At 45.4% G+C, this 13,845-nt stretch overlaps 1 long non-coding RNA gene across 1 annotated transcript in view; it reads left to right on the forward strand.

The window, feature by feature from the left end:
* LOC135397675 (uncharacterized) overlaps positions 1-13,845 on the forward strand; it is a 114,077-nt gene that overhangs the window by 25,130 nt on the left and 75,102 nt on the right. The window contains exon 2 of the long non-coding RNA XR_010423690.1: positions 583-679. This is a non-coding gene — a long non-coding RNA (uncharacterized LOC135397675). The remainder of the gene's footprint in view (positions 1-582; positions 680-13,845) is intronic.

Raw genomic sequence — 13,845 nt, forward strand, 5'->3', positions numbered from 1 at the left:
ACACAAACGCCAAAAGAGGGAATCAAAATTAAGTTAAGAACAAGAAAAGTAGACAAGTTTTAACCAGCCCGTTTCCTCGTCCTCCGGCGTCAGGAAACCTTGGGCGTTATGAACGTCTTCGCGAACTTTGCGTGCGGCCAACGAAGATCTGAAACCACGCTCTGTTAAGTTTCAGCGATGATTATCACCAGTAACGCGCCCAGGATTTTCGAAACGTTACCCTTTGATGATGATGATAATAATAATAATAAAAGAACATGGATTAGTGATTTTCTTTTTTATGAGAGGTCGATCTCTACGGACCTCGCGTACTTCTGTACACAATCAGTGCCACGCACACATATTTATATTAGATGATTCTTAGACGATGATGGTAAATACTTCCAAATCGGAAAATATATAGTGACGACAACTGCGCCTGCGGTGTTTGTTGATAGCCTCAACATATCATACAGCATACTGACCAGTGTGGGCAGTAAGCTACAAATTAGCTAGAAATTAGGCGCAAATTTTTATAATTCGTGACTTAATTTATTTATTGTTGTCGTTAATGACATTCACTAAGGAGCTAATGATTGGCAGGCGGCGCCGAGATGACAATAATGGCCTAAGTTCCACTTGTTCGTCTTCTTCGAAGTTCCTCCGGCCTCTATCCCTTCCATCGTTCATCTTATTTCAGGTGAGGAGAATCTATTACAATTACAGTACTACGCACTATCACAATGTTGTTGTAGTGCCACCATGTCTGATTGTACTGCGTTCCGGGGACATAGAGGTAAACCCAGTTGGGTTAGTTCGCATGAAAGATTATGCGGCTGCACCTTATATTAAATGATGGAAGTTGAAGTTATATTGAATTATTAGCATCTCTGACCGGCAGTCAGAGGGCGTGGGTTCGAATCCCACTGCTGGTGCCTTTCTTCAACTGCCATTATTTCATTGAAGTATGCAACAGGGCCTTGTGAGGCTTGTGTTGTGTTTGTCCAATCTATATGTTTAATTGCCTCATCCACTACAATGCGGCACCTTATATTGCCTGCTGCTATTCTAAGAATCGCTGTCATGCATGGAAAGTGCTCTGGAGCTGTTCAAGTGTACCCAAGCAGCACAATTTAAGGAAAGTTCAAGTACATGGGAGTGCCTGGTATAGATGTCTTATCTTTGCAATGCCAGTCCACCCTATGCACTTGCACTTTCAGTGCACTGTGCTGCTTTTGCAGGTGCTACAAGAAAAAGAACAACAAAAAACAGTTAAGAGAACACATGTCGCTGTCCTACCCGTGCAACGGCCAAGCTAAAATCAAGACAAAGCGTTAACAAAGATCAAGATGATAGCTTATCCGTTATACACAGCCAGCTGTCCCTGTTAAAGTCACGCTTATTTTCCTGCCCGAAATCAAGGCAAAGGCGCGTTGATAAATTGCTTACAATGGTTGAAACCTTGTACACCGTATTGAGGTATCCATGGGAACGGTTGCATTGAAGAACGATAGATCGCGTAGCACCGCAGGATGCCTATATTGAACTAAAAGAAAGTGTTGCTGTTGTTGAAGCAGAGTAAGGTAAATAAGCCGGAACAACTGCGCGGTATTGTGGTTATATACAGAAGGATTTTTACGAGAAGCTCAAGGCTGAAGCCAAGAGACTTAGCAAGTTCCACACTCGTACAAGAGAACTTCACGGCATAACACGCTCTTGACCAGCGGCATGACCGGGTGGGTATAGAAACATCCTCTCCTTGGTGGTAGCCAGGGAGGTGGTGGATTCGAATCCTACCACCAGCTGTGCTGTCTGAGGTTTTTCCCGACTTTTCCGGCAGACTTTCCAGACGAATATCGGCACAGTACCCCCTGAAGTCTGCCCAGGACGCGTACTAACCCGCTGTCCCCTACTCCTTCCCGCTGTTCTCTTTCCATCTGTTCACGTCTGTGCGCCGCTCGTAGCCACAGTTGCTTCGCGGCGCTAACACGGAATAAAAAAAAACGCGCTCCTGTAGGCAACCATAATCCCCAATGACATGTTCTGTCCCTTTATGAAGACGAGGGTTCTACACCTTTTTGGGACACTTCGTAACTTCCTTTTTGTGGCAAGCAGTTCCATCACCACCACCTTGAGACACTTTTGTTTCCGGCCGCCGGCTGTGCTGTCTGCGTGTTTTTGTCTGGGTACTCCTCAGACGCTTCAAAAACAAACGTCGGTACCGTTCCCTTTGAAGTCGGCCCAGGACGCACGACCACCCTGCGATAGTCCTGACGTTATCCCACCTGAGCGTGGCCGACTGCGGCAGGCATTTCCACCAGCACCTTGTGTCACAAATGAAGTCACGTACAAAAGGCGTACGTCTCGCGGTTTACACAAATCGGAACTGGAAGCGGCACCGTTCCGTGCAACGATTGGCCTTCAGCGTGCTATGCGGTGAAGCACCACCACCACCACCACGCTAAAAACACAGCTTCACCGCATAGCACACTCTGCGCCAACCATTCGCACGAATGATGCGCTTATCGCTTCTGGTTCGAGGAGAGCGGGAGGCGTACACCTTTTTGTGTCAATTTTCATATACGTATCCAATTGACACAAAAAGGCGTACGCCCTCCTCTCTCTTCGAATCAGAAGCGATAACCATTCGTGGCAATGGTTAGTGGCGCAGAGCGTGCTATGCGGTGAAGTTCAGTTTTTAGAGTATACGTTTTAAGAGTGCACTCTTAAAAATGATGGTGGTGGTGGTGGTGGTGATGGCGAGAGGGCGCCGCATAGCACGCTCCTTGCCAACCATTATCTCGAATGATATCGTTATTTGCGCTGATTTGTTGAAAACGGGAGGCGTACGCCTTTTCTGTGCCACTTATGCTGTTCACAATTGTCACAGGAAAGGCGTACGCCTCCCGTCTTCAACAAATCAGCGCAAATAACGATATCATTCGAGATAATGGTTGGCAAGGAGCGTGCTATGCGGTGAAGTTAATTCTTAAGAGTGTGTTGCAAGCAGTATACCCCTCCACTTTCAGGTGACTTTCGCACCTAACCCCAAGCATCCATTACTTGCTGTCAAGCTGCTCAACCGTTCACTGTCTAAAAAGAAAGAAAGAATAGAAAAACGCGCGTGCGAAAGACACACACAGGCCCGCATACCGTCATTGAAAGAAAACTCGCGTGAAGAAAGCCTTCCCCGTGGGTACCAGCCTCGTCCCGCGTTATCTTCGCTACGGCGCCCGTTAGCCAAGTTCGTGCGCCGACGTTTTTTCCGCTCCCATTCTGCAGCGTTAACCCAGACCTAGAAAGGAGGGAGCAGCATGCAGTTTTATGCAACGCGCAAGAGAGTGTGTTATTAAATGAATGTCGCCAGGAAAAAGTTACGTCTTGAACGCCCCGGGTTAGGAGATTGTCCGCTTAAATTCGTCTCTTATTTCCTGGAGGGCTTCCACTACGCTATCGGGATGGTCCCATGAAATGGAGGAAATTTTGTGTAACGGGGGGTACAGTGTTTCGTCCTAATTGATGGGCTTAAATGGAGCGACGCTATAAATATATGCCTGTCAAGAACATCGTATAGCTTTCTTGTATGTACCGATCAGTGCGTTTATGCATGAGGATGCTTCGTATAGGGATTAATTGCGGTGAGAGCAGTTCAAGTGCTGGATGCGCCTTTAAGCGGCTGCTGTGGAAGTGGATAGCCGAAAGGCAAACGCTTGAAAATGAAGCAAATGGTGGGCTAACGTAGCGTTCTTTTATCTTTTTCTTTTTTTTTTTGACAAAAGCCCTGCGTCCACGAATATGTTACAAACAAACTGCCACGTAGAAATACATCCCTACCTTACGTGTTCGTGTTACCAGAACTACTCTGTGTTGTAATCGGAAACACGTTTGCGGTCAACACTAATCCCGGTCATATTCACTGTCATATCGCTGTAATATTATGGGGGTGATTTAGGACGTTACTTTCAAAATAAGTGTTCATTAAGCTGCATAGCGAGCCAGATTTTCGTTACTGCACTTACAGACAGGTGATTTGATCGTCCCATTACCATTATTGAGTCGTCAAGGTTTGATTTGTGAAAAACAGAAGAAAAAAAAAGCCAATGACACCAAAACACCCAATCACACCAAAACACTGTGCCCGTAGTGTTATATTGAATTCATTTTCTTTTCTTTCGCACACCTCAAAGCGATGGAAGTAGCACATACATGAAAAGTGGGTACGTATATGCATGCTGTATATTTTACAGCAAGAGTTCATATAAGTAGACACGTGCGCATAATTATTTTAAAGCTGCACTCTAAAAACAGAACTTCACCGCATAGCACACTGTGCGCCAACCATTGCCGCGAATGAAGGGTTATCGCTTGTGATTGGAAGACTGAGGGAGGCGTACGCATTTTTATGGGAATTTTTATATATCCACAAATTTCCACAAAAGGCGTATGCCCCCTTCTCTCTTCGAATCAAAAGCGATAACCCTATCATTCGTGGCAACGGTTGGTGTACAGTGTGCCATGCGGTGAAGTTCTGTTTTTAGAGTGTGGAGCGAATACGAAGCGGATATATACAAAGTCAAAGGAAATAAAACGAATTGTTATAAAATTGAATCGAATAGTTAATTGTATAACCAGACTGGATACACATGCAGCACGTGTAGCGGATATAAACACGTGTAGAGCATGTATATGTGATATATTAATGCGGGTCAGAATATGAAGTAGCGCTCACTTTGTTTTGTTTGTGCTCATTTGGTCTAAACTAACGTTTCCTAATGTTATGGCTAATGTCTCAATCAATTTGTCGTGTAGCCGCCATGTTATTTTCATCCCACCCATGACAGGCCTACATAAGCTTCGCAGGCTGTGTGTCAAGAGGATAATTGACGTTTCATGCACCTCGCGTCCGAATTGGGTACCGAAAATGTGTGTACTTGTCGAGTACACAACTACTGAATGAACTACATCACTCTGTGGACAAGTACATAACGATGCCCACATGTGGCATGATGATGCCTGTGCGCCGTAGTCATTACGTGTGGTGTTGCAAAAGTCTTGATCCCGCAGTAGTACATCACATATAACAGAGAACGACGCTTCGCAGCGTTAGAGGTACATGCAGGTGTACATATATAGAGAAGAAACTGCAATTCTTTCTCCTGCTCTGCCCTCCCTCCCTTCCTCCGTCTATCTAGTTCTTCTTCCGCTGCAGCATAAGAGCACCAACTAAGCAGACGCCCGATACATACAGTCACACCCACGCGCGAGGCAAAGCAACGAAATAAATAACGCATCGAAGCTTCAATTGCAGAATGCGACAGACGGTTTTGGGGCGACGCAACATAGCCAACGTCCTCCTCACCCTCTTTCGAACACAGCGATAGCCCTGCTTGAGAGACCATCTGCAGCTGTTATACCTGCTGCTCCTGTTTGTATACATTTCCATCTTCCCTTCCGGCGTCGATTCACCTGGCCCCAGAACAGACGACATTCGTAGCAGACGACCGCCGAGGAGCAGGGAAGGTTGCCAACACTCTTTCCTTTTTCGGCCGCTTCACTCGTTCAAGTCAGGTCACTGGTCTGGGCGAACGAAAACTTGTTTTGGCAGAAAGAAAAAGGAACGACGGGGAAATGGTTAAAAACCTGCGGCGGCATAGAAGCGATTAGCGGACGACCCGACATCATCTGCTTTCGAGAAGTCGCCATGTTTGATGATGAGGGTCCAGTTCTTGATAGTTTTCCTCTTCTACTTCACTTTTCCGTGTGATGTTGACTAGGGTTAATTGGACTTAATGGTTAGTTAGTAGCAGGTTTCTGAATTGTAAAGAGTTTCGTGGCGACCGCTAATGTACAAGAACATTTTCTCTCTTAACAGGTGAAGAACATTCTCGATCGGCAATATAACCTGACCAACCTTGTCACACTTTGTATTTATGTTAATGGTTCGCACAAAAGCGTACGCCGCGCTCTCCCACTCAAATCAGGAATGACAACGGTATCATTCTGTGCAGCGTACAGGGATGACCTGCACACTCCTTTTTTGTAACCATCTTCGTGCGATCGCTTGTGGGTGGTTACAAAACATCACTTTGAAGCTATATGATTTTGTTTATATTCTGCTCTGGTACGTAATTTCCCGTCACGCATAAAACAATTACATGAGTTCATTTTGCCGATGAGAATTCCACGGTTCTTCTTACTCGACATTGCAGCTAAGACCGTATTGCTCGAGCTGAGCACAGGTATATTGCACGAAGCGAGATGTGGCAGGGCACCTATTAAAACAGACAGGTATTCACCACATAGCACGCTCCTATCCAACCATCACGACAACGTTCTCTCTCATGATTTGGTGAAAACGAGGGGCGTACGCCATTTGTGTGGGAATTATGAACTGCATAATGCCACAAAAATGGCGTACGCCCCCCGTATTTAGCAAAATAACAGGGAAGAACGATGTCACTCGGGATGGTGGTTGGCTAGGAGCGTGGTGAAGTTCATTTTTAAGAGTGTTGCAAACCGTCATCCCGCGTGCCATGGTTCTCTCCCATGATTTGTTGAATCCTGGAAGCGTACGCCGTTTTGTGACACTTATGCTGTACGTGTTAATTGTCACAAAAGGGCCGTACGCCCCGTGCTTTCCTCAAAATCAGGAGAGATAACGGTGTCTTTCCGCGTATACAGTCATTGGCCTTCGCCGTCTCATGTGGTGAAGTTCTGTAGCCGGAGCAAAATCCGTGAGGCCGTCACGCGAAATTTGTGCGGTCGGGATACTCTCATTTCGGATACCGAAAACGTCCCAGATTTGCCTACACTCTTAAGAATGAACTTCACCGCATAGCTAGCCAACCATAATCCCGAATGATATCGTTATATGCCCTGATTGTTGAAAACGGGAGTCGTACGCCTTTTTTTTTGTGACACTTACGCTGTTCATAATTGTCTCAAAAAAAGGCGTACGCCTCTAGTTTTCAACAAATCAGGTCAGATAATGATATCATTCGAGATGACGGTTGGCAAGGAGCGTGCTATGCGGTGAAGTTCTTTTTTAAGAGTGTACAGCTACGCATATGTCTAGATTCGTGAGATATATTGCCACAAATCTGTGACTTCGAAAGAAAAAAAGTTAACGGGAGACGCGCGGGAGTATAGCCCTACACTCTTAAAAATGAACTTCACCGCATTGCACGCTCCTAGCCAACGATCATCTCAAATGATATCGTTATCTGCCCTGATTTGTTGAAAACTGGAGGCGTGCGCCTTTTTTGCGATAATTATGAACAGCACAAGTGTCACAAAAAAGGCGTACTCCTCCCGTTTTCCACAAATCAGGGTAGATAACGATATAATTCGAGATGATGGTTGGCTAGGAGCGTGCTATGTGGTGAAGTTCATTGTTAAGAGTGTACACTCTAAAAACTTAACTTCACCGCATAGCACGCTGTGCGCCAACCAGTGCCACGAGTGATATATCGCTTCCGATTCGAAGAGAGAGAGGGGCGTACTGCTTTCTGTGGCAATTATCATATATCCAAATTGATAGAAAAAGGCGTACGGCCCCCTCACTCTTCGAATCAGAAGCGATAACCCTATCATTCGTGGCAACGGTTGGCACACAGCGTGCTATGCGGTGAAGTTATGTTTTTAGAGTGTACGGACGGCTCAGTTTCGGCCACGCGCCCGCCGAGATGCTATTCATAAATGTTATCGATATTGACCCTCGCCTTGCATAGTAGAGATCATGGAGAGTGAGGAAGTACACCGCAGAGCTCCACTCACCTATTTGCTTTTTGAAGTTGAGTGAATGATCGCAGCCATCTCGTAGCGTATCTTTAAAACACTTTCAACTGCAGACTCGTTCCTTTTCTTGGTGTATGGAAACTGAGAGTAATTAAGTCTGCTACTGTGCTTCTCTATGGATCGATATCTATCATAGAGCATGTGCATTCTTCCGTCGTTCAAAGTAACTTAGCAATAATATACTTGTAAGAAAAGGGAAGAAGATTCATTCGTGACGCTCGTGACATGCGCATCCGAACAGTTGTCATAGTCATCGTCATCCGAACAGTTGTTCTAGTTATCCGCCATTAAATGTTACCCCAAAAGCTTCTTTCCTCGCAATATTGTTTTTAGAGCCCATCATTGCGTATCGTTTCTTAAAAGATTAGAACGAGAGAAACAAATAAAAGTCTGTTACTTTACTTTCCGTGATGCATTAAAGTGGTTTCGCCTGCGGGAGTTCCTGCATTTAATCTTCCATCGCTTCTTTCCTCCCTTTTCTTGGTAATTATCGCCCATTTGCTGTTGCTGGCCTATCTTGTCATAATTGCAAGATTCGTTCTCTGGAGCAGTTCGTGAATAGCGGTCCCACGAGCAAGTTTCTCACTTAAAGACTATCCACCATTCCGCCATTTCAAATATAAGTCCCGCTCCCATGTGCGTGCTATACATTGTGGAACCAGAGCTTTACCGCATAACACGATCCTTAGCCAACCCATCATCCCGAATTTCTTCGTTCTTTCCCCTGACATGTTGAAGCGGGAGGCGCACATCTTTTTGTGACACGTGTATGGTGATAGTGACGATTCAGGCTTGCTATTATTAAGTGTCACAAAAAGGCGGTGGTGATGTAACGATACCGACTGCCGGTCACAAAAAGGCGTACACTCTTAAAAATGAACTTCACCGCATAGCACGCTCCTAACCAACCATAATCTCGAATGATAGCGTTATCTGCCCTGATTTGTTGAAAACGGGAGGCGTGCGCCTTTTTTGTGACACTTATGCTGTTCATAATTGTCACAAAAAAGGCGTACGCCTCCCGTTTTCAGCAAACCAGGGCAGATAACGATATCATTCGAGATTATGGTTGGTTAGGAGCGTGCTATGCGGTGAAGTTCATTTCTAAGAGTGTACGCCTCACGCTATCGGGAGCAATAACGGTATCATTCCATGCAATGATCGACCTTCAGCGTGCTATTATATTCGCAATATGTTCCTGTTGACATATCTTGATATATATATGTTGACATATCTTCCTGCTCATATGTTAGCTAGGTTTTTCAACCGTATGAACCAATCCCTTACCGCATGCCGTCGTAAATTGCTCTTAAACCACAGAGGCTTCAATATTCACGCACTTTAACGCTGTCAAAGCCACTTCTGCTTACAGCTAATCGACAGTGTCAACCGCTTTGAACTTCTGCTTTTACTACTTCGGAACTGCACCTGAACGGAACCGGTGAACTGGTTGCGATCCCTGGCCTACACACGCTGTTTCATGGTTGGAGGTGGCGAGCTGGTTTCAATGCCGTGTCACCCGAACTTAGTCATGGCTCCTTAGAGGAATTGGCGTGCAAAAACCAGTTCTCCAATCAGATGTATCTCACCTGCACAAAACAAATCCCATGTTTAATCAACGCACTGTTAATAATGTCCTTCCGAGGAACTGCGAGATGGCAAAGATGGGAATGCCTCGTGTAGGCAGCCACCGCGCCTTCGTGTCGCTAGAGCTGCCTTTCTTTTTTGTTATTTATCGGGACATTCCGCTGTGCAGCGACCATATAAGATTGGTATAGGACAGGCGCGGTGCTCAAGGACGTCCAATCAGTGAGTTGACCACTGACAAACATGATGAATGAGCAGCCTTGAGTGATCGACCAATATGCACGCTTATGCACAGCGTAATCGCTTGCTATGACGCGCACGATAGCGCACTGGACGAGCAGATGATGATGATGATGGTAAAGAATGCAGACTACAGGCGGCAAACTCCCTTTTCTTTTTCTTTTTTGTCACAATTTTTTCACGAAATAGGCTATATTTGTTTCTAGGAGCCGAGGGGGTTCACGTCAGTAATGTTCAACTTAACGAAGGTTGCTCGCGATAAATGATCATGATGATGATGAAGTACCGAGTTTGTAATGAAGATGAAATGAACAAAATATCTAAACATCTAAGCGGTGTACGTACACGTTAGAGGACGTATTACGCGCTAAAATTACGCATAAAAATTAATTGCCAGTTCGTCCAGCCACTTGTCGGTAAATTTTGACAATTAAAAAGGGTGACGCCGTCTTAACTTCTTCAGTTCCTATAGTGCTTGCAAAGCCTCGTGTGTTTGCGGGTCTGCGCATATAGAAACTTTGTTTGGATAATATAACTTCGCCGCTTTTTAACAATTTCGGACCATCATAGTATGCAGTTTTGTTGTATTACTTTTAGTAGACGCAAAAATGTGCCGTGCCCCGAAGATTCCCCGGCAGCTCAAGAAAATGTGCAATAGTTGGACTTCGACTGGTGTATCTTACACACAATAATGAGTTTCGGTTAGATGTTAGGGGGTCATTCGTATAGGTGACGCGTATAACTTTCGTTTTGGGCTTCTTATACCTCACCGTACCCAAGCAACGCAACAACTTGGCCCAATGGTGGACGGGTATTGGGCCGGTCAATATTTGACCAAGATATTGTGCTGCTCGGGATATTGCCAAGGTTTGTCCAAGCGGCCAACTCTCCAAATAGTGCTACGAGCTATTTCATTTTGCTAAACGAGTGTCTTCTTCTTCTTCTCATCGTATATCCGTGTATTCAACGAGCGACGTCTTCACGGAATATTCTAGTGGAAGAAAAAGCGAAAACACTGCTCACAGAGCCGACCGTCCCGTGTTATCTTGAGCATTCACACGGTGCGGAATATCGGAAGTGGCGTACAGCGCATTTAGCGGACGACACTTAGCAGACGACACCGTCAGCGTGTTTTCCTGTCGTCTGCTACGGAATATCTTGTGGCTGTGTAGCAAGATATTCCCACTGATCTCTATGTATAAAGGCTGGATCGCGCATAGGAGATGGGCTCGTGGGAGAGAGATGCGGCAACCGGCCGCCATGTTTGAAGGCCCACTGGCGCCGGCAGCTCCCATCCTAGGAGCGTGCTATGCGGTGAAGCTCATTTTTAAGAGTGTATCTCGTTCCCAGTGCTAGTTCATCATGCAAGATCAACACCAACATGCCCGGTTTTCTTACTTTGATGTCATTTTGTCTTGTTTGTCTGACAACCTTGTTGTGAATCTGAACATGGTACGGAGACAAACACATGAACGAAAAGTAGTTAGAGTAAAGTATCCAAATAAGAGTACAAACACCTCTCGATAAAAATAACAACTTTATTAGGAGACGATGAATGGGGAGTTTCATCGCCAGGGTCGGTAGTCTACCGCATTGCTGGTGGTGATGCGGGGAATGAAATAATGAGCCCCTTCACAATAAGGATCCAAGTCCTATGGTATCTAGAAAGTTGAAGAGAGCTTTGAGGACAGAGCGTTGGTGGGCCGGATGTGGCCATGGACCAAGCAATTTTGTGAGAGAGAGAGGGGGGGAGAGTCCATAGAGTACGGTTCGGGAATACTCTCGATAAAAGTGCTGGATAAGATACTAACATACTAACAAAAGGTATTGAAAACACAGCATTTTGAGTACGGCGCTCAAAATACGTACTGTTGGGGACACGGTTAGCTAAAATCGCCTTCCAGTACTTCGCCGTCCCATATTACCTCGGTTGCGCTCGAAAGTGTTCTGTCCATATTGGATTTGAAGGTGGACCATGTAGTGCACGTGTTTGTTACTCAAAAGAAATAGTCTCGCAACACCTGGAGATTTGAGATGAGATAAACCACGGCGTGCTGATTTTAGACAACCGTGTCCCGTAAAGTACAAGCCCGTACAGCGGTAAATAAAACATTGACACCGCATACACAATCCCTAAGCTAAAGGAAGAGCAGGTGGCCCAGTTTTTCACCCGCACTTCCCAGTTCTCACGAAAAGAGACTTTTATGAAGAGGAAATGTAACGTCGGCTACAGATACAAAATCCAATAAAACCCGTATTGTGTACTTTGACGAGGAGGAAGGAAGATGGCGTCCTTTTCCGTCTCGGAACCACTCAGCCCCTAAACTGCTGAACCTGAAAACTCGCTCCTCCATTTTCCTGGATAAGAACCTCCATGACGTTATCGTCTAGGGCAGCGCATGTCTGCAGCTTCGTTTAAAATGTTGTTGTTAAGTCTCTGTGTTCACGAAGCGTGTCAATTGTGCGCGAGGCGAGATCTTCCTTTATTCTGCGTGGACGCTTTGTTGAAGCGGTTTGTTACACTGTACGCTTGATTCTCAACGTGTGTGAACACGAATGTACAACGCAATTGCATGAGCGGCTCTGACTTCCTCCGTGTTCTTCTGTACAAATCGCCGCGTGGTTAGAAGAGAGAGAGGGAAAATGTCCAAGTTTAGTTATCATGACGACAAAGTGGACGGGCCCAATGAATGGCCGGGAAGATGAGCTTTCTTGGTCATGCATGGTAGTGTCGGTAATGGTTATTGAAGTACACATTTAAAACAGATGTGTGTGTGTGTGTGGGGGGGGGGGGGTAATGGCGGTAAGTTAAAACAGACCTGGACCGCATTGCTCGCTCCTGCCAACCATTATCCCGAATTACATCATTCTCCTCCCTGATTTGTTGAAAACGGGAGGCGTACGCCTTTTTTCGACAACTGTGTACTGCACTGTTAAAACAGAATTTCACCGCATAGCACGCTCCTAGCCAACCACCATACCGAATGATATCATTCTGTGTCATGATTCGTTCAAAACAGGGGGAGGAGCCTATTTGGGACAAGCACACTCTTAAAAATGAACTTCACCGCATAGCACGCTCCTAGCCAACCATAATCTCGAATGAAATTCGTTATCTTTCCTGATTTGTAGAAAACGGTATAGGCGTACGCCTTTTTGACACTTATGCTGTTCATAATTGTCACAAAAAAGGCGTACGCCTCCCGTTTTCAACAAATCAGGGAAGATAACGATATCATTCGAGATGATGGTTGGCTAGGAGCATGCTATGCGGTGAAGTTCATTTTTAAGAGTGCATAACGTATTCCAGATAGGCGCCTCATCCCATTTTCAGAAAATAACGACCAGAATGATATCATTCGGAATGACGGTTGGCTAGGAGCGTGCACAGTAAACTCTCTTACACTTTTTTGGTGTAAATGGCTTGTCCCATGGCGCACACCTTTTTGGTGTTGCCTTTACACTCAAATAATGGGTGTTTTCTAATTCACCCTTTACTTAAGTGTATTCCTTATAAAACACTGTTATAATGGGCGTTTGAAAACAAAAATACCCTGAAAAGGGGGAGTATTCTATTGAAACACCTTCTATGATGGAATTGTTTGCTCACAAATAGCTAGTGTAGTAGAAGCTTCTGCGGCAGCATGCCGAGACCAGTGGCCGAGACATATATACAGTTCGGCGTTCTTGCTTCTATGGCAAGCACCACCATGAATACGGCAGACTTCCAGCCGGGGTTCCATCGTAGAAACTAAACCGGAGCCCAATGCGTCGCAGGCACGCCTCGTTAGCTTGGTAACACTGTGGGACCAACGTGAGTGCCGAGGCTTGAAGAGACCTCGGGCACCCTGAGTAGCCTATATTGGCGTGTCGGATGAATGATATACTGGAATACAATTTGTTGGGGCACGTTCGTTACATGTGGTGGGGCGGGAAACGTTTGCAACGGTGACGGGAATGTGTTTTTGCAATTAACACCCACGCTTGCAACGAGTCAAAGATACCAGCTGAATACCTAACATCCTTCCCTGTCAAATACGGTGTTTTTAACTCAGGTTATCGTCTATAATGTGATTACTTGCTGAGCGGAGCTGTGAAACCAGCATAATTTTTCTCTCACGAAATAAAACACCATTTTTAACACCATATTCCCAATTCAAATGGGTTGTAAAAAAAGGTGTATTAGACGGTAAACACCTGTTTCAACACCCCACTTTACACCCTTAGTGATTGACATTGGAT

The sequence above is a fragment of the Ornithodoros turicata genome, chromosome 6, assembly GCF_037126465.1.
Source record: "Ornithodoros turicata isolate Travis chromosome 6, ASM3712646v1, whole genome shotgun sequence".
In the NCBI taxonomy this organism is placed as follows: Eukaryota; Metazoa; Arthropoda; class Arachnida; order Ixodida; family Argasidae; genus Ornithodoros; species Ornithodoros turicata.